The sequence below is a fragment of the Pinus tabuliformis genome, chromosome 9, assembly GCF_031772625.1.
Source record: "Pinus tabuliformis cultivar Carrire ecotype Pingquan chromosome 9, CPIR1, whole genome shotgun sequence".
NCBI lineage: Eukaryota > Viridiplantae > Streptophyta > Pinopsida > Pinales > Pinaceae > Pinus > Pinus tabuliformis.
Genome location: NC_142307.1, coordinates 1981791328 through 1981819316, shown reverse-complemented (window position 1 = coordinate 1981819316; position 27989 = coordinate 1981791328). Strand labels below are relative to the sequence as shown.

The 27989-nt window shown below is 39.0% G+C and overlaps 1 protein-coding gene across 1 annotated transcript in view; it reads right to left on the bottom strand.

Moving 5' to 3' along the window:
- The window catches only part of LOC149156955 (pre-mRNA-processing protein 40C-like), a 107112-nt gene that overhangs the window by 1485 nt on the left and 77638 nt on the right, over nucleotides 1-27989 (bottom strand).

Below are 27989 nucleotides of genomic sequence, written 5' to 3'. Positions count from 1 at the left end.
ACAATAATTCTATATAAATAGATAGAAGTAAATAACAATATAAAATACTATGAGTTAACACATACATGACAATTCAGTAAAGAGGTTTGATGACACTATAAAACAAGCTCAACCTACTGTAACAATCATTGTTCATATATCAATCAGCATCAACTTATCATTCAATCTTCAGACTTACAAGTTAAAATACGCACAAACTACCAACAAAGGGATATGCGACTAGAATAAACTTAATCTGGATGTCAATCCTTATTCTGGTGGTTCTCCAATTTCAATGTTTCTCGTGTCGGTGTTCGCAGAATTGTGCCCATCACTTTCAATGATTTTGTATGGCCATACTAACAGACACAATTACTCCATGCTTATAATGATGATGGCAGAGACAGGTAAAGGGCTAATGCTATGGTCTGAGACTTTTCTTTACTCTGCTGCAGCAACTAATTTTTTTTATTTTCAGGATAGCATTTGTTTCCTATGCTAGCGTTGTATTCCAAGAGCCTGCTACTGCTTCATTCAGATATTTACTTTGTTAAATTAATCTTCTCCACATGCTCTGATCCAGTAATTCGTTGTTAATATTTCATTACGTTATCGTTGGTATTCGCTACCGGTATAAATAAAATGGTCACTAGCCAGAGGAAGGAAATGGATCTGAGACCAAGCCCGCCAATCATAGAGAGAGAATGCTGTGTATGTGTGTGAAGGAGAGAGAGAAGGAGAAAATTTCAGATGGTGGAGATATCCGTCAATGCATAACATATTTATACATGTGAAGAGTAAAGGTACTCCACCTATTGTTAAATAGATATGCCCTCTATCTTCCACTGCTTGACCAGCTGGCAACATTATTGTGCATTGAATTTCAAGGGCTGACGACCCAACCAAGGGATGCACCCAAGTCTCCACAACCTGACAGACTGCAACCTAAGCTTGCAGGACCCACAACTTAGCCTTACAGTTCTAACACCTTCCTCTATTTTGCAACTTTGCTAAATAACAAATTTCCACTACAATTCTAAACAACTCTGCTAGACTACGATACTAAACTATAGATTGATTGAACTGACAACTTCTTTGAAACAGCAACCTATCATAACAGATGTCATTCCACCCACAACATCATCGAACTGATCTATCCTCTAATATTGTCACTTTTAGAAAACATCTTCCGACCCTATCGTGATGGTGGGGACTTACCGTGGATTTTGAGTCTTCGAAATTCCTGTATAGGAATGTTGGTAAAACATTTTTTTGGGGGAAGTGCTCTTTCAACAAATTGTGTGATCCATATCAAGCGATAGTCTCTTTATGTATATTTGTTTTCCACTACCTCAGGGGCATGCACCGATTCACAGGCAGGCAGCAGCAACATGCAAGGATGTGTGGAAGGAAGGAAGCCGTAGGTCAGGATTAATCTCTAACAATATATTGCCTGAATCTGCATCCAAATCAAAACTGGCATTGATAATATCAATGAAGATATACAATTGCAAAAACATCTGTGAAAAAGTATCATTGTCGATTCTCCTGTTAGTTCTCTAGGCAATCTATCATCTTTCGTTAACCACTGACTTCCACTCTTCACACTACCGGACTAATGGAACCAATTCTGCACTGCCATTCCATTCTTGCACATTTTTTACATCAATGTGGAAGAAAAAATTATCCGTTCTTAATTCATAAAGCATGTCTTGCTTTGTCAGCAATCTCGTCAGTGGCTTGTCTTTGCATTGTTTGTAATTCATTTTTGTCACAAAAATATTAGCATGAATTTGTCTTCAACCAGCTTGCACCTGGGCCCCAATTAAAAACATCACTTATTTTAATAGCTTCCAACTCTTTTCCTTGAAACTACACCTCCTACATGGGATGTCATCCCCCTGACAAAAATATCGTTAAGTCTCTGGAACATGCATTTGCATGATTCAAAAATGATCGAGCCTCTGCTAATTCTACATTGAAGACCTCTACTCACAAATTGTTTTTGTCTCTACATTCTCCATGTCTATCTCCTAAAAATTCTTTGTGAAATACGTGAGCACTAATCTGATAACTGCACTGTATTAGCATCATTATTAGAAACCCAAAATATCTAGTGACCAGGGAAGCTCCTTCAAACTTCTTCAGTCGGACATCCAACACAATCATTTCATCCTCTTTGCCTGTTACGACATGAAAGTTTATAAAGCACCTCATACCTCCTCAGGTTTTCCTCTTCTGCTTTACCTAAATCCTGCGACTCTACATTTTATTGTCAATTATATCTTCACCTTTTTTTGTTGACATTTTAGTATATAGGAAAGTTTTGGAAACTCTCAAAGCCTATTGACTACTGACTGTACCCTCTAATCCTGTTGACCTCCTCTTAGTCATTAGTGGACACTAGACATTAATAAAAAATTAGTCTTTATGTAAAATCAAAGTTCTCAGTTGCTCATTTTTCACTTGCAATGCTAGACGCCTTAGAAGTCGTTCAACAGCAACATTTCTCATTTGGAAAATCACTTTCTTCACAGCCTTGAAGGACTCTGTTGTGAGCGCACTCTGAATGAATCACCAGAAGGCACCAAACTGTTGCCATGAGGTACCAATCAATTGTGGTGTTTAGTTTTTTATGAAATTGCACCAACACCATTTATAAATGTGGAGATCTCAGCCAAGCTCTCTATACTGACAAAGTTTTAAAACACGATAGCCATCAATGTTCTACTTACATTGCTTAATTGAATTGAAGTAATAAAATAATCTAAAGTAGACACTGAGAACCACAGAAAAAAATCCTACAGAAACAGGGACTACAAAGATTCCAAGAGGCTATACTTTGTCGGGAGAAAGTTTAATTTTTGCTCTTGGATCCACCAGAATCTCCAAGGTAGAAGACTTTTCTGAACTGACCATTTCAATAATTGGAGTACTCAAAATCATGATGGGTAGTAGCAGACATATGTAGGAAACCAAGTGGCAAATACATTTGTCATACTAGATTCAAAAAATTGCCTAACAGCATTTCAGCAACAAGAAAGCACCAAAACCCTTGCGCTTCTGTACTGCTTCTCCCTTGATTTCCACAACTCTTGCTGAGTTATTATTATAAATAATGATTCTCCATTGAACTTAACATCATACTGTAATGTGTAGCCTCCTATCATTGCTTTGGTAGTGACTCCACAAAGCAAGGTTCAAACTGTATGTCTTTTACCTCCTCTTTGGACTTCTGATGCCCAAACTCTCTCTACAATGATTATGCATCTCCCATTTTACCCAGTGTACTACATACATGGGTACCACAATGGCATTCACTTTAAATGTAGCATGTTTATTTTGTGTTAGGTGAACTCAGTTTCTTTATCAAACTTGTTGGCTAGCATTCCCCAGGAATTATACAAAATGCCCTTCTTATTCAATTTCCTGATTATAGGCATCAATTCTATATATGCAGTTGTCCCGCCATAAGTAAAATAAAGACGTTGATAGAAATAACTTCTACATTTATTTATGAGGCTATTAACCTCAAAATAATCAGTGATTGTTAAGTTCTAATGATCATAGAACATGCTTTCTACCAACTCTTTGGATTTTTTAGTTTACCACACCTTTTTAACATTCCAACCCTTTTTCAAACTTTGGCAGCATAAACAATTACTCAAAAAGAGCCACAAAAAATGCAAAAAAAATTGCACCATCACCTCACATTGACTAGAAGACACTTTAAAGTTTATATTATATGAAAGAGAATTGTGAGTCTTTACAATTTAGGATCTATGGTGCCAAATAATCCCTCACTACTTCTTGCCAAAGATTTCCTGAGCTCTTCTTATCCATAAGTGTGTCATAATATTTCAAGCCAAATGGATCTCTATTGGCAGGAGATTGACCACATAGTTAATTTGGTCTTGGAAGCTATACATGTCTTTTGGCATTCTATGACTTAGATTCCCAAAGGGGTTCTTGAGAAGATAACAAAAATATGTTTTAATTTAATTTGGTTGGGAAGGCTTCAAAAAGACGAGGCTCGTTTGTAACATGGAAAACTATTGCCTACCAAAAATATATGAGACACTGGGGCTGGAAAAACATTCATCAAATCCAGGGCTTCTCTAGCACCAAAATACCTGCAGCAGGCCTTGACCTCTGCTGGCCTTTAGAATATTATCATTGCACACAAGTATTTTTGGCCAGGAGATGTTTTAGATTGCATTAGACCTGCAAGAAAAAGTATACAAAATGTTTCAGTGCACTGGAAATCCCTAACACAGGTTTTACTAGTAATTGGGGATCATCTGGCCTGGAGGGTAGGCTCAGTGGAGCTTGTTATAATGGGATCAAAAGCAATTCTAGCACATGAAGAAACCATGGACTTGCCACTGGAAATAAGGGAGGATCTACAGGATAGGAACCTGTTAACTTTGAGTCAGGTTGATCATCCTATTATCATGGACCAGTGCTAACAAGGATGGAAATGGTCTGATAAAATTGGGTAGCTGGTGAAACTGTAGATCAATGGACAGCATCTGGAAGGAAGCTTAGAAGATATCACTTACGATCAATGTTGCACAACTCGTACTCGTATAAGACTTGTCACGGCATCGACTCATATAAGACTCAGGAACGACCCTTATAAGACCCGTATAAGACTCGTCAAAATACCAAAAAAAAAACTTTAAATGTGGTAAATTTTAAGCACAAAATAGAAGCTGACAGGAAAATCAAGGGCATCAGAGATGGGAATCTGACATGCGATACAGGACCATGAAGACACGTTGGCTTACGTCCTGACCTCCAACTACCACACCAGCCATTGACCCATTTCGGCTTCGATGAGGTAAATCATACCATCTTTTCCTGAACTGAAGATAGCTATCCAAGAATTCATAAAAAGAATCATCCATGGCTACTGAAGAACAGAAGACTAATATTTTTAAGACTGACCTAAAGATTAGAAATAAAGCATCTTGTTGGGCATCCTTCTCATAAAAGACAGACAAAAATAAACAAGGATTTGTACTTGTCAATATGCTTAATAAACCTAATTTAGAACCAACAAGAGCCCCAATCTGAAAGGCTGGCATAGTGGTTAATGTGCTAAAAATTATATTATCAAAGAGAGAATTAGTAGGTGAGACTCAAGACTAGTTATTTGTTGTGAAAAATTAGTACTATCTCACAAAATGGACAAGTTCACACCTCATGGTGAGAATCACAAGAAGTCAGATCAATTATATGATAAATAACTTCATAAGTACACTCAGGGAGATGGGAGATGGCTTTTGCTATCATGGTTATTCCGCGAAAATTGTAAGCCCTTGGAATTATGCAACTGGAATGAATTTGTGTAGTATTACTTTATTAGTGTACTGTGAAGAAAGTTTGCAAAAGCAAACATTCAACATATTTACAGTCTGCTGAATAAGTGGTTTCCACTAGGTCAGAAAAGATTGAAAGTACTTCCCACGTTTCCACCTTTTTCCTATCTTGTTTCAATTTCAGCAAATAGCTCAGAATTGTCCCAAAATGATAGCAGCAGGGGGAATGTCCTTTCATGGGGCAGTCATAGAAAAGCAAAAAAAAAAAATTGAAATTTTGGGCAGATTGTGGGTTTTGATGCCCGGAGGGTCTTATAGGGGTCCAATGAGAGTTTAATGGGCTACCCGCGGATTTGATGCGGGTAGCCAGGTCTAGTACAAACCCGCAGGGTAAGGGGTCTAGACTGCAGGTTCTATGTGGTTGACCTGTCCCGGCATGTGACCCGCTCTTACTCGCAGGTACCCACGGGCTTCATAAGGGTCGTGCTTCACTGCTTACGATTAAAGGATAAGGCAGACACATTAGCATGTGTCAAAAACAAATGCAGTGTAACACAGCCAACCCCCAAATGTTGTCTTGGGGTTGTGGGGCTTAATTAGAAATTTAGACCCAACCTTCACTGTTTATTATGAAGATGGAGTTATCAAATTTCCTCCAACTCCAACTCCTCAAATCATATTTATGATACTGCCATTGTCTCCTGCTCGTTGAGAGCTTTCAATGATAATAATTTCATCTCATTCTAAGCTCCGGCACGAAGTTATAAACATTTGAAAGTTCACCCCATTGAGACCACATCAGCACCATACAAACCACGTGGATGACACATGGCTGTCGTTGGCCACCCCTCGCTCCCACACTAGTCCTCATCCACTACCCAATTGTCCTATCGGAGCCCTGCCATATTGCTATTTTTATGAAAGGGAGCATCCCTAAATCCTCTAGTGTTCCGGTATGCCTATACTATGGTGGCCTGATATGTCTTCACCCTGCTATACCAATACCCCAGTGTGCAAATATCCCGATATGTTGATATATCTATATAGTGATATCCCACCATGGAATATTGAAATATTGACAAATTCCTTATAACTGCAAACCTTCGAAATTTCCGATAGGTTGAAACTTGATAGGTTGGTGACTAGTTCAGCATGCCACCTCATATCTCTAGCATCCAATCGCAACAGGCCAAGTGGCTAGAGCTAATGTCCCTGCCACATCGAACTAATAACATGCATGCCAAGATATCAGGATATCAAAGATTTTCCATGACATCACTTCCCAAGGTTACTCGATAACCCATGGGTCCAAGCTCGTCAATTAACGCCCCTAACTAAAAGAGTGTATGCTATCAAGTGTTGTCTGTTTACCAAAGCCGCACCATAGCGAGTAACTCCCAAAGGCTTTTCTTTTAATTCTTCAAGATCTAGTATTCTAATAAGCCCCTCCTACCACCTAGTTCTTGGTCATGACTCCCCTCGAGCCATGTGAATAGGGGCTAGGGCCGAGGATTCCTGAACTCCAAATTTCATATAAAACCCAAGAATTTTTTTCTCAATTACTTCCGATATTTCGGCGCTCATTCCCCCTTCCCAAAGCAAAGACAATTACTTTCCCTTAACCAAACAACTCCAAGCCTCCTCATCCTAATTCTTATACCAAATGAAATCATGCATGCTAGCCTATCTCCATAGACATATGGAGTTGTTTACGATGTTGGACCCACCAACATGTCAGGGGATCTCCCCAGTAAGAAGTCCCAACTAGATCTTAGACCATTTGGTGTAGGAGTACCAGCAGTGAGGTAGTACGTTATCGCCTTGACCGTGGTTGCACGCAGAGGTAAGTAAGATGTCCTTGTTGGCAGCAAGGGTGTGACCTTTGCAGCAAGTCGAGGAAGGTGCATGAAAGGCTCTAACACACGGAACGAGGGATAAGTGCGCCCCTTCAAAACCTGTGATAGCATGCAGCGTGAAAGGGAAAACACGAGCAACAAGACATCACCAGATGGAAAGCAGGATAGCCGACAATCCAAAGTGATGGTTATACCAATAACACATTTCGATAAGATTCATACAAACATATACATAATAGTCCATACATACATGTGTAAATAACAGCTACATATATCATTAGAGTAACCAGGATAGTCGAACTACAATAACAACATATGCATGAAACATGTTGGCTCTGTTATATTAAAAGAGTGAAAGATCCAATCATACATACAACCATGACCAACCACTAGTCCCGATAGCGGAACGTTATAGTCACTGTCGCCTGCTCCTCCAAAGAGATGTACTAGCTCTGCACTGTGGAGAAGCCAAGGCTCGTTACAATACACTCCAAGCTTTCTCTAAGTTACACCTATAGGAAGCTTGGCTCCCAAAAGTCTGTACAATGGGTTATGAGGTTCTATAAATAGCAAAGGGTGAGGTGGCCCTTGACATTCCCCTTTGTCACTCTTCACCTACCCTCATGACACTTCAACTACTACATGACTGCTACATTCTACTATCGACACTTGGTCTTTCACTTTTACAACATGTTACATTACAGTGTGCACATGTACCCATGTGAGACAAAATAGGCTTGAGTAAGCCATGCAAGACATCACTAAGACTCGGACATTTGTGGGAAGACCAACTCTTCGACATCCTCGTGATAATCGACAGTGGCGACATGATGCCAAGCTTGGTAGTCCGTGATGGTGTCCATGTACTCTGTTGTGACATCCTTCTGAAAGAAAACTCTTGCCTCCGTTGCATCCAGGTACACTAATTTGGCACCTCTGTCCAACTCGTTTGATAACATGCGCATCATAGTCTTGAGTGCAACCATACCAACAACATACTGATGCATAGTGTCTGCGCTAATCTCCATGTCTGCGTTGGTGGCTACGTGCATCAACTCATCAAAGTACATGTCCAGATCCAGTCAGAATTGGTTTTTTGTCTTCGTCTCGATGAGTGTGTCAATGGATGGGATCGCATGAGTACACACAATGACATCCATGCTCCTGAACACCCGTGCACGTGAAGCCTACAAACTAGTGATGAACTACAAGAGTTCGTCGTAGTTCTAGATCTTACTCTGGATGTGTGCCTTCAACTCTACCGCCTTTGGCTTCATCGTCTTTGGCAAATGCAGTGTAACACAGCCAACCCCCAAATGTTGTCTTGGGGTTGTGGGGCTTAATTAGAAATTTAGACCCAACCTTCACTGTTTATTATGAAGATGGAGTTATCAAATTTCCTCCAACTCCAACTCCTCAAATCATATTTATGATACTGCCATTGTCTCCTGCTCGTTGAGAGCTTTCAATGATAATAATTTCATCTCATTCTAAGCTCCGGCACGTTGAGGGCTCCCTTGTACCTCATTGTCCATGATTGCATGTGATCGACAGCAGTGTGCAAATCTAACAAGATGCGTGCTCTCCTAGCACAGCGCTACTGCCAACCATTGAGATGGACAACTAACTTATGCACAGTGGCGAATCTGGAATACAATGTTCGCATGACTGTCTCGAGAGACAATACTTCATTCAGTATTTCTCTCCTCAACTCTAATCTGACGGATGTTGTAACCTGTTCTCCTGCCTGCTTGGTCGCTTGTAACTCCTTAGCCATGCACTCGTTCTCCGCTATCAAGAATCGAACACTAGAGTTGGTGGCTTTGGCATAGGCTCTGGTAGCATCGGTCAATGATGTTGGATGCTTGTGTACATCGAACACCATACTCGTTCTTCAAATTGCGCAAGAAATACATGAGCATCCAGAGTAGGCACTCTGCACGACTGCACAACTCTGTGTTGTGACTCATCGAAAGATATGTTGTGCATCTCCGCCTCCGGATTGTCTTCAAGGATTTTTGTGTCTATTTGATCACTTGGGACTTGCTCTGCTTCCGGACTGGTGAAGCCAGTGGGGTGACTTCTTGGTCTTGAGGCATGAGGTCAATACCTTGATCTGACTTTGGCTGAATCATATCCGTGTCCATCTGTTCAATCTCTTAAGCCAAGTCCTGTTGCTACGACTACTCACCCTGCCTGCATTGTGCCAGCTACTCAAATGAGTTTATAACTTGTATGGTCGCAGTTTCATCCATCTGTGCATGTTGCGCCTCCTGTTGTACCTGTTCTTGTTGCGCTTCCTTCTCTCTTTTGTGCAGCTCTTGTTATTATCTGAGTTGCTGCTTCAACTCTTACAACTCCTTTTCTATTTCCTCCATCCTCTATTTCTCTCTTTGCCTTTGCGCGATTCTTTTGTCGCGTTGTCGCCTCTTAGCCTCAATCTCCAAAGTTGTTTTCAACACAAGTGGATCTGCTTTGAACTTGCAGCCTTGCTCTACCTTGCGCTGGTAACAATCTTTCTCTTGCCTTTGTCACACACAGGTCTACCGCCCTCTGTTGTTGTTGATGATGTTACTCTCTGCGATGCTACTTCCTTCTGGTTTGCTAATCACTCTACAGCTATGCTGACCAGTTCATTAAGCCTTGAGAAGTGATAGCAGTATCTCCATGGGTCTTCCTCAGGCCAATGACACACCCCGTGGATCCAATGATGTTTCACTCTCGCATAGTAGTCCTTCACTAAGAAATGTGGGTCAAACGGATTGAAACTTCTGGTGCCGAAGGTGAATCTTTTGAATTCCTCCGTCTTGGCCTCAACATACTTGAGATTTTATATCTCATACAACCCGATCTGTAAAGGAAGAGCGGGCCAAAGTGCCTTCTTCTTCCTATGTAGTCTCGCTAACAACCCTGTCGAGATGTGATATGACACTTCTTGCATGACAAGATTGTCCATGGCAAACTTCCACAAAACATGCGGAGCCTTCTCCACATTGTACATCCGTATGAAGGTGCCAAATGGTGAGGCATACCAATCTGCTATGTCGATCAATGCCTCCATCGTTGCCTGCGACATGCAAGGTGGATCCTGCTCAAATATCATCTTGTACACCGGGGTGACGAAGTGGTCTAATAACTATATGATAACTCCACAGAAGCTGCATTCGGAGAACAACCTGCAATAAGTGTGCACAGAGGTTTCTGAAGGTGTCCATGCCCAACCCAAGCCTAGGAATTGCTGACGGGCACAGACTGCATCCAGTATGTAAGCGGACATGTATATCTTCGCTTGCTGACCCTTGGGCAGATGTCAAGGTTTTGTTACTTGTTCCTTCAACCTAAGAGCCAACATGTCGCACCAGTTGCAAGGTCTTCCTTCGCTCGCCAGTGGATCCAACGCAATCACCCAACTCTGCGGGAAGGTTTATGTTCTCCCTTGGCCGTATAAGCGACATGCAAAGATGACCAAGAGCTGATATGCCTTTGGCAGTATTTTCGTCTTGTAAACCTAGCTGGGTGTTGTCCTGAACTTGGTTGGCTCTTTCACCCAGCTCTTCAAGATATCTCTTGAGTTTGCACTCTCGTTGGGTCCGCCGAAGCGTTTTTCCATCGTGATCACCAGCTATGGTAAGTGATACATCTCCTGAAAGTCCTTCGCCCTGAAGGTCGCAAGTTGTGTTCCATTGACATTGCTCAACACCATTGTGTCTGGATCGGTATGCGAGACAATCCAGTGGATCATGTCATGTTTGTCTTTTTTTTGTTTCTTTTACGTTTTTTTAATAGAGTTTTTTTTCAACACAACCTAACAAAAAAAAAAAAAAATCGCTCAAAAAATAAATTCTTCTAGACCCTTTTAAAAGAAAATTTTGCCACCTTTAAAAAAAATTATGTTCATATGATCCGAGCCAACCTAGCTCCAGCGATCCAATACGAACTCAACTTCTTGTGATTCCAAAATCAATTAAAAGTTTATGCTTTGATACCATGTTAAACTTTTAGAACATAGCTCCCAATATTTGGTTCCTAGCAATTAATAAGCGAAACAAATACACAACCAGATTCCTAACCCATAAAAATATAGTGGAAGCAAAAAAATAATACTTGGTCTGAATTACGAACAAATAGATTTATGCCCAAGCACCAGTTCTTCATCAATAACTTAATCAAAAAACTTACTTGGCTCTCGTACCAAGGATAATGGCCCAACAGAGAAAATGCAATATTGATCACCAGTGTCATTGCACTCTCTCAGACCCAGCACATGCTTATTGAGAAGCCTATCTCAATCTTGTGCTACTATTGTATCTTAGCTCCTCACATTAGGCTCAATTTATAACTTTCCTAAGCTAAGAATGGTGGCCAAAATTAGCTCATCAAGTTAACCGAAGATGAGTGACATTACTTATCTTTAGCTTTCTCTACTTTAACTCAAGTACAAGTCATAAATTTAGCTTGTCTTACATGCACATCTCATGCATGTCACACGCAACACATCAACATGTGTGCAACTCACTTGCACACTCTGTGTGTTGCATGCAACCTCATAACAAGGGAAATAAAAGTCCTTCTAGTCAAGTCACAAGACTAGAAGTACCTTCCAAACTAGAAAACTCAACATACATCACTATATTCATGTAGTATGGGTAATCCTCAATCCTTAGCTCATTATCCCCAGCTGAACTTGTCACTTGTATGGCATACAGGATACATCCCTTTTTGCTATATTTCTTCAATTGCAACGCTGAAATCTGGCTCACAGATACAGGCTTCCATACTCCTTGCAGTAGTCTTTGCTCTCTTCATCATCATTACATTCCAATGTTTTATTAAAGCGATCTAATTTTACCCTATGCATTGCCAATCCATCATTGTCAATTAGCGAGTCATACAACTCTAAAGGTAACATATTTAAAGAGGCTTTTGTGAGCAGGCCACTCATCTCAAACAGGCATGATTCAATAGAATTTGTAACCTTCCTTTTGGTCCCAACGCTAATTGAATTGGCCACAAGTTGGCATGTTGTTTCCTCTATAAAACATGAGCTTCTACAACTTGTGAAGTAACATAATAAAGTTTAGAAACATGGACAATTAAAATTTAAACAGGGTGGTTGGCAAGTATATCTCCATCTCCACCACTGGGTTTTGGTGTTCCACCTGCTGGTTCTCCATGGTTGCATAAATATGGGGTACACTCTAAGCCACATCATTGATAATAGTGGCCTCTTGGACATTGTACACACTTTTGCCATCTTGTTCTTGGTGTGGGTAGTCTCTTAATATATACTCTTCCCCACACCCCCTGCACTTCAACAACTTTTTCCTAGGTTCTTCAACCTCATTCTTTGATGGCCGAATTGGCTCATTCCCATTTCGAGCAAGAAATTTCTATTGAAATTCACTCTTAGTAGTTATGTTGCACCCGACGCTTTTCCCAACTTCCCTGTAGTGTGAGGATCTTGGATCCTTTATTCTAAAATATCGTATTTTCCTTCTTTTTTCCATTATGTTCATAATTTAGTCTTATGCTTTGTCTCGTCATAATACTATTTAATCGTGCCAAATGGTATTACCAGCATCTTAAGTTCATCGAATTCTATTTGGTCTTATAACACTGTGGAAGTCCATTGAGGAAGCATTGGACTTTTATCTTCTTGTCTCTGATACAAGGTACATACCTCAATAGCTCTATGAACCTGTTGGTACCTGCTTCCATATTGAGTTGCCTTAGCTTGTGCTCACGTAATTACGTAATTTTTCCATCATAATATTTCAGATAGATATTTCTCCCTAAAGTACCTTTCAAGCTTATTCTAGGCCAGCTTCTTCTCTCAAATTCCCTTGACATTCTTGAGGTCTTCTCACCATATATCAAAATTTCCTCTCAGATAAAATACGGCTACTCGTGCCTTCATGTTTTCTGAGTAATTATGCACTCTCAGATATTTTTCAAGGCCTAGAAGCCACTTGACATTCTTGAGGTCTTCCCACCATATATCAAATTTTCCTCTCAGATTAAATATGGCTACTCATGCCTTCATGTTTTTTGAGTAAATATGCACTCTCAGATATTTTTCAAGACCTAGAAGCCATGTGTCAATCTCTTCATTCTTTTTAACTTCCTCATCAAAGATAGGAGATTTTGCCTTCTTCAATTCTTCAAGTAATAAGGTCCTTCCAGCCTCCTCCTCCTTTTTCTTATGCAATCCAAGGTTTCCCGGTAATCTGATGCCCCAATGTTGACAACGTTAATCAACGCGCCCGATTAACAAATTTTTTCCCATTAAGTGTCATCTACCTACGTAAACCTTTCCATACCAAGCAACTACCAAAGGCTTTTCTAACTCCCACCTAGCTCTTGGTCATGGCTTCCCTCTGGCCATGTGACCAAGGGCTAGCGACGAGGCTTCCTGAACTCTAAATTTCAAATAAAACCCAAGGATTTTCTACTTTGTTACTTCCAATATTTCCGAGCTCTTGGTTCCCTTTCAAAGCCACAACCATTGCAAGCCTTTAACCAAGTAGCTCCAAGCCTCCTCGTCTCAATTGATTATACTATAAGAAGGCGTGCATGCTAGCTTACCTCCATAGAAAGACGGAGCCTTAAGCTACCATCATGGTAGAAGTTTCTCTCCAACATCATGGTATACAAAGTGACTCGTCTTGATGGCCTTCATAAACCAATAAATATTTGTATACGACCATTATAGCCATAGCTAACCTTTCCATATGAACATACAACACACAGATGTCATAATTAACATAATGAATGCTTCCATTTCAATGTTTCACACAACATTCATATTCATAAATGAATGCACATCAACATTCAAGCAAGCCATGTTAGTTACTCAACGCATTGATCATACATATTCAACATGATGATACAACAACTTTCAACCTATAATTGCATGTATACACATGTATCTAGCATGGTATAAAAAAATGAAGTATTTAACTACATTTACATGACTTTACAAGGAATAAATACACTTAACTATTCCACTTGTATTTGCTAAAAGTTGAAGAAGGAACAACCATCTCTACCCAACTATAGGCACATCTACACTACAAGTTTCTTGTAACTTGCCACCCCTGAGTTGGATCAAATGTCTGAAGGATGCTTCACTTAGGGAATTTCAACAAAGGTCAATTTAGGGAGTATGAAGGCCATTCTCCTTCGCTTGCAAGAAACATGAGTGTTGCCTCTCAAGCACTGAGTCTTGGTTATTCACACAACCAATTACGACCACTATATAGCACAAAAGGAGAACCCTTCACCACTTCCTATAGTCCATCGACGATCCTCTCTCTTCTGTCGTTCTCATGCATAATACAACCAGATAATTGAATTACTCTCAATCCACCCAACTCAGTCTGAGGGTCTCCTCACTGGTTTCCTCAAATAATCATGATTCAAGCATGGACTCTGTGGTCCAGCTTCCAAACATAGTTTTACTAGTCGCTTGCTCAACCTCCAATTCGGTCCAATGGCATTCTCCCTTATTCTCAATGTTGCTTCATATATGAGAGGTCCAAGGTCCCTCCTCGGGTTATGGAGTCAAACAATGCCTCCTACATGGCACAAAGCCCAGGCTTGGGGCAATCTGACAATAAACATTAAATTCATGAAAGCTAGGAAATTTCCCAATCCCCCTTACTGACTTCTTCAAGCAAGCTTTGCTTTCAGACAATGGCATTCGTCCTTTTCATCAGCTTTGGCAATTTACAACTATATTTAATAAGATATTTACATCAACACTTTTGGCACACTATACATGTTGGTCGTCCAGCATTATCATCATTTAGTTACAACACAAAACTCAGGGATTAAAAAATAATGCAAGGGAGAATATCTACACAGAATGGGAAACTATGTTTAATGGAGGTTGGCTAATGGCAACAAGCTTGATGGCATAGTAAGATATGGAAGCTAAGAACCTTCAAAAAGCATAGGTGCTTCTTTAGCTAAATCTAATGAATATGATGACGACATGCAATAATCTACAAAAACACCAAAAGACACAACACAAGTATCTGCATGCTATAAATTGTTAATCATTGGTCGACATGATAAGTCATCAAACACATCATATGTGAAGTTTGCTCCTGTATATACCATGTAAGGGCGTTTATGGGAAAATTACATCTAGTACAATACACATCCAAAACAAAACCCAAAAGATCTAAGGGATCTAAACATCAACAAGTCTTTTACTTAGGGCTCTTTAGACAGGCAAGATCAATCCTCATTCAAATGTTAGTGGTGGTGATGGCATACTACATATCTCAAATTCTCAATCTATAAAGTTCATAGTGTGCTTGCAATCTTGTCAACCCCCCCCCCCAAATGTGCCAGCAAATGGATGGCTAAGAGCCAGCTAACTTCCATCAAGCTCATATTCAATAATAGGAACATTAGGCTTCACATAAATCAAGTCCATATCAAAGATCAAAATTCATTTCAAAGGCAAGTTTTGGGGAAATTTGTCATTTTTAGCAATCTTTCCATTTTCTAGGAGCTAGAGTTCCGAGGTCCACCAGTCAGAGGTGATCACATAATCAGAATCCTCGTGAGCTCACTATGCAAATAAGCTTTTTCCGGGTGAAGTGCAAGACACTACTATTTTTACTAGCCAGGGCTTCCAAGTTCATATCATAATTCCAAGCAAATATTTGGATCAATAGTTTTAAAACCCAACTTGAGCCGAACTGGGAACAGTCAAACTAACTGGTTGGACAAGGCCATGTATCAAGTCGGCCAGCAACATAGACAAGTGGACCAATTTGTACCAGTTTAGTACCAAGCCATTCGATCCTGTCTTGAAGCAACCAAGCATGTCAACGCGCATAGACCCCACACGTGTGTAGTTGAAATAGGTTTATACAATAGTTTTCGTTAACAAAAAAAGGGAAATATTCCCTCCAAAAATCCTCACCCTCTCAGTTGCCTCACACCTCTTACTGTAAACTTTTAGGAGCATATGTGAGCTTTCATAGTTCAGCAACAAAGCTAAGTGTTACAACAGTAGTCTAACACCAAGAAGCTTGGAGTGGGTTTGGCTTTGTCTAGTGGAGTTGACATCTTTGGCAGCAATCTACAACCCATCTTTCATTCCAAGGTATGCTATCGCTCTTCTAAAATTGCATATCTGAATATTGTCCCTATTTTTTAATTTTGTTTCTCTTTCGCGTTAAAAAATGTCCCTCTTTGCTCATAAAATTGCTCGTCTTTGTTCTTAAATTTAAGATAGGGATTTCACTGTAATTTATTTCATGTTTTTTCTGTTAGGTCCATATACTATTAGTGTAACCCCGTATTGTTATTAGTACAACCCCCTTATTATATTGTTGTGCCCATGTAGTCCCCATATTGTTATTATTGTGCCCCATGGAAGCCCAATATTGTTATTATTGTGCCCTTACATTATTATTGTTACGTCAGCTCTGATTATATTATGACCCCTTAGACTCCTATATATAGAAAGGAGGTCTTGTCATTTGCATCATCCAAAAACAGTTCATTTGTGTAATGTAAAGGAGGTTTCCCCCTCAAAGACGCTGACTTCTAAGGCGTTTATCTTTCTTTTCTATCTTTTTGTGAGCTAGTTTCCTAACATTTGGTATCAGAGCTTTGGATTCTAGGGTTTCGCTGCTCCAAACAGGTCATCGTGGAACTTTTGCTATAACATTTTTTCTACGACGTTTCAAAAGCAAACAAAAAAACCCATTTGAGCAGCAATCGCACTGAACCTCAGGTGCGAATTTCAGATCTTGTCTCACTATATTTTCGGAGATATGATCTGTGGAATTTAGGGTTTTTACAAGCTCCAGAATTTCATCTAAAGCAGGTCATCATGGAATTTTCGCTGTAACTTTGTCGATAGGAAGTTTCAGAAGCTAAAAAACAAACCCATTTGAGAATAAACCGATCTGAACCTTGGGTCCGAATTTCAGATCTTGTCTCACTATATTTGCGGATATATGATTTGAGGGAGTTAGGGTTTTGGAAGATGCCCGAATTACATCCTAAACACGTGACCTGGGGAAAATCGTCATAACTATCTCTCTAAACATCAAATTGAAATTTTGTAAGTTACAGAAAGAGGACAGACTGTAGCTTTCTGTGTATATTTTTAGATCCGAAGGTCAAAACCGTGACACGTGGCACTTCATACAAGTTCGCTCTTCTGAGAAGGTATATAATCAGGTCATCTTAGGAGATTGTGCATAACTCTTTCTTGGAGAATCCAATTTCGATCAGACTGGTGGCATTGGAAGGAGGACGCAGAGTGCTACTGCAAGTCGCGATTTCAGAACTGGAAGATCTGAAATTGCAGAGTTACAATCATTTCAAGATCGAGCTCCTAAAATCAAGAAAAAGCAAGATGAGGAAGTTTGATGGCAAGGATCTGGTAAATTGGATACTACAGATGGAGAAATATTTTGATCTACATGGTGTACCATTGTTACAAAAGGTATGTATTGCATCTTCATATTTAGAACCGGATCAATTTTTATGGTATAAAGGGCTTTGTTCTCGTAAACTTGTTACGTGGTCAATCTTCACGAAGGAAATGATAGCACATTATGAGGATACAAAGAGAAACACTTTCTTTAGCCAATTGCTAAATCTCAAACAAAAGGGGTCAATGGAAGAGCACATTAAGGACTTTCAAAAATTGAATAGAATGGTAAATGATATTCCAGAGAAGCAGAGGATTGATGTCTTCATAGGGACTTTAACAAATAATATCCAACATGAGGTTCGCCTTTGGGAACCTGATTCATTGGAGAAGGCATACAGGTTGGCAAGAAAAGTGGAAAGCAAAATTATGGCAACGAGGATGTCTCCCTCTCACAACTATAAAGTGGAAGTGTTGTTTCTCTAGCCTTCCACAACCTACAAGGTTGACACCACAACAATTGGAAGAAAAAATAGCAAAAGGGCTTTGTTACAATTGTGATAGCAAATACATTAAAGGTCATAAGTGCGCTGAGAAGAAATTATTTTACATAGAATATGAAGAGGAAGAAGAAAATGATCAAGAAACGTCAAAAGAAGAGGATATACACCGGGAACCAACCTTAGAGAAAGAACAAATGAATCTGACCATATCTTGTACTACATTGGCAGGAATTATCACTCCTCAAACTCTCAAGATAGAAGGACGTATCAAGAAGAAGAAGGTTCAAGCAGTGAAATATCAAGAAGAAAAGGATCAAGAAACGTCAAAAGAAAAGGATAGTCATTAGGAACCAACCTCAGAGAAAGAAGAAACGAATCTGACCATATCTTGTAAAGCATTCGCAAGAATTACCACTCCTCAAACTCTTAATATAGAATGACATATCAAGAAGAAAAATGTTCAAGAAGTGAAAGATCACATCGAGCATCAAGAAATGAATCCAACCATATCTTGTAATGCATTGGCAGAAATTACCACTCCTCAAACTCTCAATTTAAAAGGACATATCAAGAAGAAAAGGGTTCAAGCAGTGAAAAATCACATCGAGCATCAACAACAAGTTCTCCAACATTTAAACGATAATGCCACTTTGGTGCAGAATCGAATGAAACAATTTGCTCATGATCTTGAATTTTTCTTCAAGGAGATCCTCTGATTGATCATTGCTTGGATAACAGGATTACTCATGATCCTGTTGAGCTGAAAACTAGAGGTGTTTCTGCAAGTAGATTTGACGAACTTTGACCATTCTACTTGTGAGGTATCGTGTTCTGAGTTTCCACTGACAAACCTATTTGATTTCTTGACCAACAAGAATATAAATGCAACTTTTGGCCTTAGTAGACTTCATAATAGGTTGCACTAGAGGATTGACTATGTTCGTCTTTCCCTGTATCACAAATCGCCAATTTTAGCTAACTAAATTCATGAAAACCAATTTTAGCTATTTGCCAAATATACTCAACAAAGGTGACTAGGGTTTTCATTATGAGAAAAATTCACAATAGTCGCCACATGGCACCGTGAAAGGCTTCCTCTTGCTCAATCCACACCTGCTCACTACAACCAAGAGTATGGCACCCCCACCTACTAAAAATAGCACTGCTAAATACCGACCAGCCAAAAATAACAATGAAATTCTTACAATAGGAAAGATGAGAAGTAAAGGGAACTACTAAGAGTTCACTGTGCCAAATATAGCATTGCTACAAATAGCAAGATCTCGTCTGGCATGTCAATGAAATCATTCACATCAAACTTGAATTCCCACAAAGAATCCATATTTAAGCTTATAATTGTCATACAAGCCCTCAAACCATAACAGCTAAAAATAGTAATGTCATTGGCATCATTGGCTCGCAAAGATCACAATTATATCAACAACTCTAACATGCATACCTTTGAACTCAAGCTCCTAGAAAATAGGAAAACTACTAAAAATAACAACTGTCCCAAAAGCTAATGAATGTGCCTCTAAAATGCTTGTCACTGAAATGGATGGGTAGTCACTACGAAAACTAATGCACCTACCACCAAACACCAACATAATGAAATCTCACAAGATCTTAACCCTTCAGTTACACAAGAAAATATTGGGGCTAACACGATCATTGTCGAATATTTGCCAATGACAGCTTTTTCAACTATGATCAATAAAATATGATGTATTTTATTACTTTACTAGAATAGATCCATCTTAACCTTAGATCTATTAAGCACCAAGACGCGTAAAAAAGAAAACAAAGCACAAACCTATCATCACTTGGATGATTGAGGTTATGATGTATATATGCTAGTTTACTGCTCTTTATTTTTCATCTTATTGTTAGAAATTGTAGATTTGGGTACTTCTACAGCAGTGGTGCCTAGCCTACAAAAGTGACTTAAGTCATCTCAATGAGAGATTAAGTGATGTTTTATGGGTAATAACAGGGTTTATGGGTAATAAGCTAGAAACACGGGTGAAAGATGATGACAGAGATGAAAAGGGAAAACAGGTACCGGTAAAAGGTATTTGCAGAACCAAGCAATTGATGGACCATGTACGGGAAAGAGTTTCCAAGAAAACCAGTCAATACAGTCGCTGACAACCCATGTATTCCGGGGGATGGTAATTCTTTTATATGGACTTCACAAATATGTGTTTTTTGTAGGAATGAGGTGAAAGCATGGAGGATGCAGGAAAAAGACCATAAATCCAAGAAGATGGAACGTGTGAAGAAAAGATGAAAGGAAAAGTTTGAGGACCAAAGGAAAGGAAATGGAAAATAATTATAAAGTATTCATTAAAAAGGGATATGAGACATAATGTTTATGAGAGAATTATTAATGCATGAAAATGTAATCGTCGAGATAATCGCATCCCTTAGAAAATAAATGAGGAATAGAGAAATTAGGGATAGGAGGTTATGGAGAGATTCATGAAGATGAGGTAGAGGATTTGGTGGCAATTTCTTGAGAGATTTTAAGAGATGGTTAAGGAGATGGTTGGAATTAGCAACTAAATATGAATATGGTTGTTATAGTTCCCTTATAGTATATAAGGAGAACATTTGTAAAATTTTGTATGATTATGAAAGTGTATATGTGAAATTAATACACATTTCCCCTACAGGGGAATTTTGGTGAAAATTCTGTTGCTTCGTTTCTTTTGTGGTGTAAGCCTGAGTGTATATTTTCAGCTGCATTTCATTATTGTGGATTTGAGTGGCAGGCATCTTATTAGGTCACAACCATTGATCTTGAGATGGCAAGATTTAATCTTGGCCATTGAAATCAAAGGTGAGAGGTTTTAGTAATTAATGAATTATAAAAGGAGACGGGAGAAGTGAAGTGCCACACATTGACTCATTAATGAGCATTTTAATGAGGATGGAGGGGAAAGGAGAGCTGAAGAAAATTGTGAAGGAGAGGCTAGGTGAAAGGGCACAAATCCCAAGGCACCTTACCAACATTTATTGCAGTTGAAAGGGGGCTCGGATTCCAGGGACTTGGCATGCATTCCGAGGAAGAAGTACCACAGTAAACAAGGTTGAACAATATGGATCTGTATGCATCTATTGCATATTCATACAACATTTAATGGGCACAAAAATCGATGCATGAGGCACAACTTTTAGAGCTGTTATTTTTTGCTTGAAGGTTGTCCATTATTGCACAACTGGTACTTATAAATCTGCACAAAATTCAAGAAAACAGGCTACATAGAGTACCACTGTTTGGCACATTTTTTGAGGATCAAAAAGTGCATGAATTCCGAGGCAGATTTGTGATATAAGTAAACAGAATTTATTGTTGGAAATTTCTTCTGTAAAATTCACTATAATTTTCTATGTGCTCATTAACAAGAATTCCCTCTTGTGACTAATTTTCCCTTCGGGGTTTTTCCACCCAAAAAGATTGTGTCAAATTGTGTGGTTGATTCTTGTCCATTTCCACTGCAAATAATTTCGGACTCAGTTATTTGTATATCTGCTTACAGATAACTATTGTCTGTCTGGGAATTAATACATTACTGCCAAAGATTTATTAGAGTCAGAAATCAGAATTTAACTAAGTGTTTGACAAATGCCTACAAGGGGTTATTAGCTTGTATGTGATTTTTCTACACTTATCAACTTCAAATGTTTTTCAGGTTTTCATTCTACAAACCTTAAGTGAATTAGGGTTACAATCATCACACATCTACACGAGTTATACAAGAATCCCACTATTCTTGCCCATATGAGGATATCACTACAAAGTCTTAGTTAGTCAGGGAGGGTTCTATTTCCTATTTGTTTTAACTATTGACCTATTGTTGTGTTTAAACTTTAAAGGGACCCCAATATCAAATTGAGTTATTATCAAAAGTGGATGCATTATCATTTTATACTGTCATAACTCCAATTTAGTTGAGTTATTATCAAAAGTGGATGCATTATCATTTTATACTGTCATAACTCCAATTTAGTGATCACTTGTATATTATATGAGTTAGGAACAAAAGCATTGATGATGATTCATGTATCGGTGTAAAGTTGTAATTCTTCCTTTTATTATGTATTTAAATCTTGTGTTGGCATATGATTTCTCGTTTAACTCATTATCAAATCAAATAAATAAGGCTGGGTGGGAACACTCTCAACACCATACTTCAAGGTCAAACATCTGAAATGATGATGACACATAACATACCTAAAAGGAATCAAGATAAGATGATTATAAATCAATAAATAACAACACTATTAGTTACTAGGGTGTACACAAGATAATTATAATTGTTTTCCTTGTTTCCATGCTCCCAAGATAGGATTGTTAATACCTATTACCCACCCAAGTGGATGGCCCCTAGGAGAGAACATTCCTCCTAATTGTTCAGCCTACCAACCACCAACCATACAATGAGCTACAAATAGCTATGCCTCAAAGCCCACCAGCCATGCTTCAACCACTGATTGACATCAACTAGCTTACTTCTCCAATGAAGGTGTCATATGTTGTCAAGCACCTTAACCATTTCTATAATCATGTTCTTTCTTTTAATGTTAAGGGCATTCAAGTATAGATCATAAGTTGAGTTGGATGATTAACAGCTCTTAGTTGTATCTTTGTCCCCACACTTCACCTTGGAGGTTATCCCTTACCCTTAGTCCAGTGTGACCTTCCTTGAGGCCTTCTTATCTATTGTCCAAGAAGGGCACAAATATGATGCCCTGGTTGATATAGTGTGCCCATAATAATACATAATTACCACTTTCCACATATCCCTTAATCAACCTCCATTCTTCAAGTTGATTCCTATATACCACTAATACCAACTCCCATTTATTCTCGTCCTTGAGCAAGGGGGCAAAAAGTTTGCCCTTAAGAGGTTTATGCAACTAAAAGAAAGTTTAAAGAGCATATATGGCTAGAAAATGTTAAAATGCAAAATATGGCCAAGATAACCTTATAGTGTGTGGATAAGATCCCAGACTGAGCTCTACCCCCTCCCTCATTAGCCCTCACCCAATTCCTAGCATATCATGATCTATCTAAATAAAAGGAACTTTCAATATCCCAACCCCAACAAGCAACAAACCACTACATCTTCAAGGGGCATTTGAAAAGAAAATCACTAAAGAAAAAGGTACACAAGAGGGGTGGTAAAACTAGGTCGAGCAAAGGAGTAACTTAGGTCCCACGATTGCTCCCTCTTCACATCATTACACTCAAGATGTTGGAACTCCAAAATCTGGTACCAAAACTATGGCATATTCCCTGAAGTTAAACCTTTCCATGTCCACTACCCACATGCCCCTATTGATTAATGGGTTAGCCTTGGAATTATTCCTCCCCTTGGGGTTGGAAGCACCAAATAAAGCCTTTCGATAACCCTCTCATATCTGTGTGGTAACTTGTTTACAAATCATCAACTAGAAAGGCATTTGAAGCCAATGCTTAAGTGATGTATTCTTGTGCCCTTTGCATTAGATAAGCTCCACTATGAAATCTTTATGGTTAATATACCTATCATAATGATTTTGCCCTATTCTGAGGGTAGGTTTCAATGTTTCTTCCCATATATATTTTATGTCCCTTAAGCGATCACTTGACACTACTCCAACACTTTGATGAGGATGTCTAAACCAATGTGATGGCTTTTAGGACCTTGAAGCCACAATGTTCACCACCTTGAGATGAGCATTGACTATGCGATGGATGGAGCAATGATGTTCATCACCTTCTCCCTCTCCAGATACTGAAACACTTCTCAATTATGCTCAGACATTACTAGCAATGAAGATGTGCTCCAGTGACCCCACCAAGTTATGCCCATGATCCTACTAATGACAATGTTCACCTGTGATCCTTTGGGAGGGATGGAGTTGGCATAATTGTCATTGATTACGAAGGGTGATGGAAAAGGAGCAACAAGGTATGGTGCTAAGGGTGTTGAAGTGTTATTGATCAGGAGGTGAAGGAGCTAAGTATGTTTGCACATGTTCTGATGTTGCTTGTTGAATTGCTTGCATATATTGCTATGTTGTGATGCTATGGTAGTTATGCTTGCTTGACAGAGGTGGTATTTATGCTTGCTTGTCACCATCTGTTTGTGAGGAGGTGTTGTGATGCTAAGGTATGTTGTGATGCTTGTTACGCTTGTAAAAAATACCTTATGTATGTTGCAAAGGCAAGGTATATTCAAGGCATGTTGTTAAAGCAATTGAGGAGGTGTAACCATTAATATTGGCCTATGTTACTTCAGATGTTCGAATAATTTAAAGTCAAATTATTTTTGTTTTAATATTCAATTTCTGAAATGGTGTGAAACAAATTAGTGGAATGCAAAGAGACAAAATTGTTGACTTCATATTCTTGTGCAATACAAACAGCAAGCAAAGTTTGTTCATAAAATATGTGATTTTGGAAGGCATAAATGGTTAGTGAGCATATGAGTTGAACGAGTTGTCGTGAGTCCTTGTTCAAGAGTTACATGGCACAAAGAGACAAAGGCAGAAGAGAAAATGTGAAGCAGATTTGAGGAGTAGAAGAGGCAAAGATAGAGATGAAGGTATGTTGAACAAAAGACTAGTTAAACCGGAGCATTGTTTCTTTCATGTATCTGGGGATTGTAGCCTCCTTTCAAGTTGTAGCCGATAAAGAACAGGTTGGAGCCTGCTGAAAGGAAGTAGGAGCTTCCAAGCAAGTTGTAGCTTGCAGAATAGCAGAAAGGTTGGAGCCTCCAAAAAGCTAATGTAATAGAGAAAATAGGAGCTTTCCTTTGCATCACAACAACAACAAACCGATGGTTTTCTCCCTTTAAGGGTTTCCACTTATATCTGGTGTCCATATGTGTTGCTTTTATGTGTTGATTTTATGTTTTCATGGAATGTTGTTTATGTGTTAGAATCTGCATTTTGTTCGGAGGAATGTTGTTCATTTAATAGTTCAAATAAATGTTAAAAAAAAAGTAAACAAAAATTTGATGTCCAGGAATGCACTAAATTGACTCACACTTCTTGATGACATTATTCCCTAGACTTGTTATGTCACACTTGAATGGCCTGAAGTGCCTCGAAATCTAGCAAGCCTCGTGAGGGGCGTCACAAGGAAAGAACTAGACTGAGATACAAGAATGAGGTGGTTGTCTCTATCACCTTAGCACTCCACCTCTTACTCTTTAGTGGAATTTCACCACACAAGAGGCTTCCCAATGTATATCACCTAAAAGGCATTCTAAGTCAATAGGTTCAATGTGATGTAAGCGAAAGGCTTAATCAAGGTACTTCTTATTTGAATTAGGGCACAAATCTTTATGTTAAGAAGCAATTTACCATAAACTAAGCCTGGAAAAGAATCCTTGAGACCTAGAGTTTCAAAATATGGCTCAATAAGAGGGTATTTAGGCATACAAGCATAAGAAAAAGGTTTACTTAAAGGTACGATCAACATTAGGGAATGGTAAGCCTTCAACAAGCCCTAAGTTGAAGCCGTGTATAGAACTAGGGTTTATTGAGGCACTACATTACATAAGGTTGATGATGTCAACCCTAATGAGGCACATTCCACTTAGAAATATGTTAGATTTTTGTTGAAATTCTATAGCATGTGGAATAGAATACAATTTTCTATGTTGATAATTACTTCCTAATGATTTTCAAATAGTATTTTTCATGCTACTGATATCATTGCATAATTACACATAGAAAATCTCAACAATTTATGCAGCGAAACAATAAATATCATACACACAACCATGCATAGTAGACTATAATTTTACCTTGGGAAACCCAATGTTGCAAGAAAACCTAACAATCTTTCTTCAGGAAAAGTTGTCTTTCCAGCAAGGATTACAAATCAAAAATTTTGTCTAAAAATTTGTGCCAATAATACGAGTCGAATACCAAACAAACTTAGTCAAACTACAGCAAGTCAATGCTAGTCAAAACAGTCAAAAATCAACTTTGGCCAAGCTTCGGCTTGCAATCAACAGTCTATGGTCAACTTAGATGTGTGATCAAACTTTGTGGTCAAATCTCAATCACACAGTTGTGGTCAACCTCAACCAAACGTGGTCACCCCTCACTCGTGCAATTGTCAAAGCTAGTCAAAACTCAGTTGTATGGATCACATGCGCGCCCTCCAAGAGCAAGGATGAAATGATGAAGAGAGATGAAAGATGAACCTTAACAAACAGATTTCTCCTTTAGCTTAATTTCTCCTCCACTAGAAAAGATTAAATGAGCTTGTTATGTTGATAATTTGTCTTCCCATATGCTTGTCTATTTATATAGATCTCTAATGTTGAGTGGAGACCCATAAAGAGGCACCTCATCACAAGAAACCCCTTCACCTATAGATCCTACATAACAAATCAACATTAGACTAGAATTGTTTATTCCACTAATGGGTAAAAATACCCCATTAGATAAACAAACTAAACTCGCTCAATAAAAATAGATCACTCCATCTTAGAGCAAGCAATGTGACCATCGTGGGCCAATCTCGCCTAGCCAAATCAGCATGGCCCCATGGATGAATGTATCATTCTCCCCTAGTAAAATTGGCATGACCCCATGGGAAAATGTTTGCCCAGCACTGCATAAATATCAACACTCCCCAGCAACAGGGACATTTTGCATCACACCAAGCTTGTCTCTGAAGTATACAAACTTCCCCCTAGACAGAGGATTGGTCAGAATGTCTGCAATTTACTCATCTACGGATATGTACTAGAGCTTCACTGCTCCTTTCTATGCCATGTCTCAGATGAAGTGATATTTGACCTCAATTTGCTTCGATCTGTCATGAGATATTGGATTCTCTAAAAACTTGACACAATTTTGATTATCACAATATATCAAGGTCATCTCTAGCGCCTGATCAAATAGTCCTACAAGAAGCTTCCAAAGCCAGATTGCTTCTTGACTTGCGACAATAGATGCAATATACTTTGCTTCTATTGTACTGAGTGCGACAAAACTTTGCTTCCTACTAAACCAGGATATCATAGTTGATCCCAAGTTGAAGCAACACCCTAAGGTGCTCTTTCTATCCATTGCATTCCTGGCCCAATCAAAATTAGCATATCCCTGGAACCTCACTTCACCACCTAAGACATCTCAAACTATATCCACCTCATCACATGCTTCATTGCAACCCAATGTACATGCCTCAACTCAACCATAAATTGGACTAGAGTGCTCACTACAAAGCAAATATTTGGCCTAGTGTTAACTAGGTATATCAGGGATCCATCCACCAAATTTGAATCTAAAGCAGAATAACTCAGCTTCTTCAGATTTGTCACCATAGATGTAGCCATGGACTTGCAGTCCATTATAACGAATTTTCTCAAGATTTGAACTGTGTACTTCCCTTTTCAAAGGAAGATCTCACCTGGTCTCTACTACACCTTCAATCCCAAGAAATAATGCATCAAGCCAAGATCCTTCATCTCAAACTCTGAAGCCAACGCCCTCTTGCACCCAACAATGAGCTTCTCTACCTCAGTCAGGAACAGATCATCAACATACATCACCAAGATCAAATGATCACCATCAACAACCTTGTAGTAAAGGTTAGGATTTGCATCACTCTTCGTGAAGCCCAAACTCTTCAAGTATCCATCAATCATCGAATACCATACCCTAGGTGCCTGCTTGAGTCCGTACAAAGCCTTCTTCAATCTGCAAACATGGGACTCCTTCCAATGTATCGAAAAGCCTAAGGTTTCTCTGTGTACACTTCCTCTTAAATCACACCATTGAGGAACGTGTTCTCTACATCCATCAAATGTAACCTCCAGGCTCCAACCCATAACTGAAGCAAGAAAAATAATAGCCTTGACGAAAGTGTACTTGGCGATTGGAGTCAAAGTCTCCTCTTAGTCAT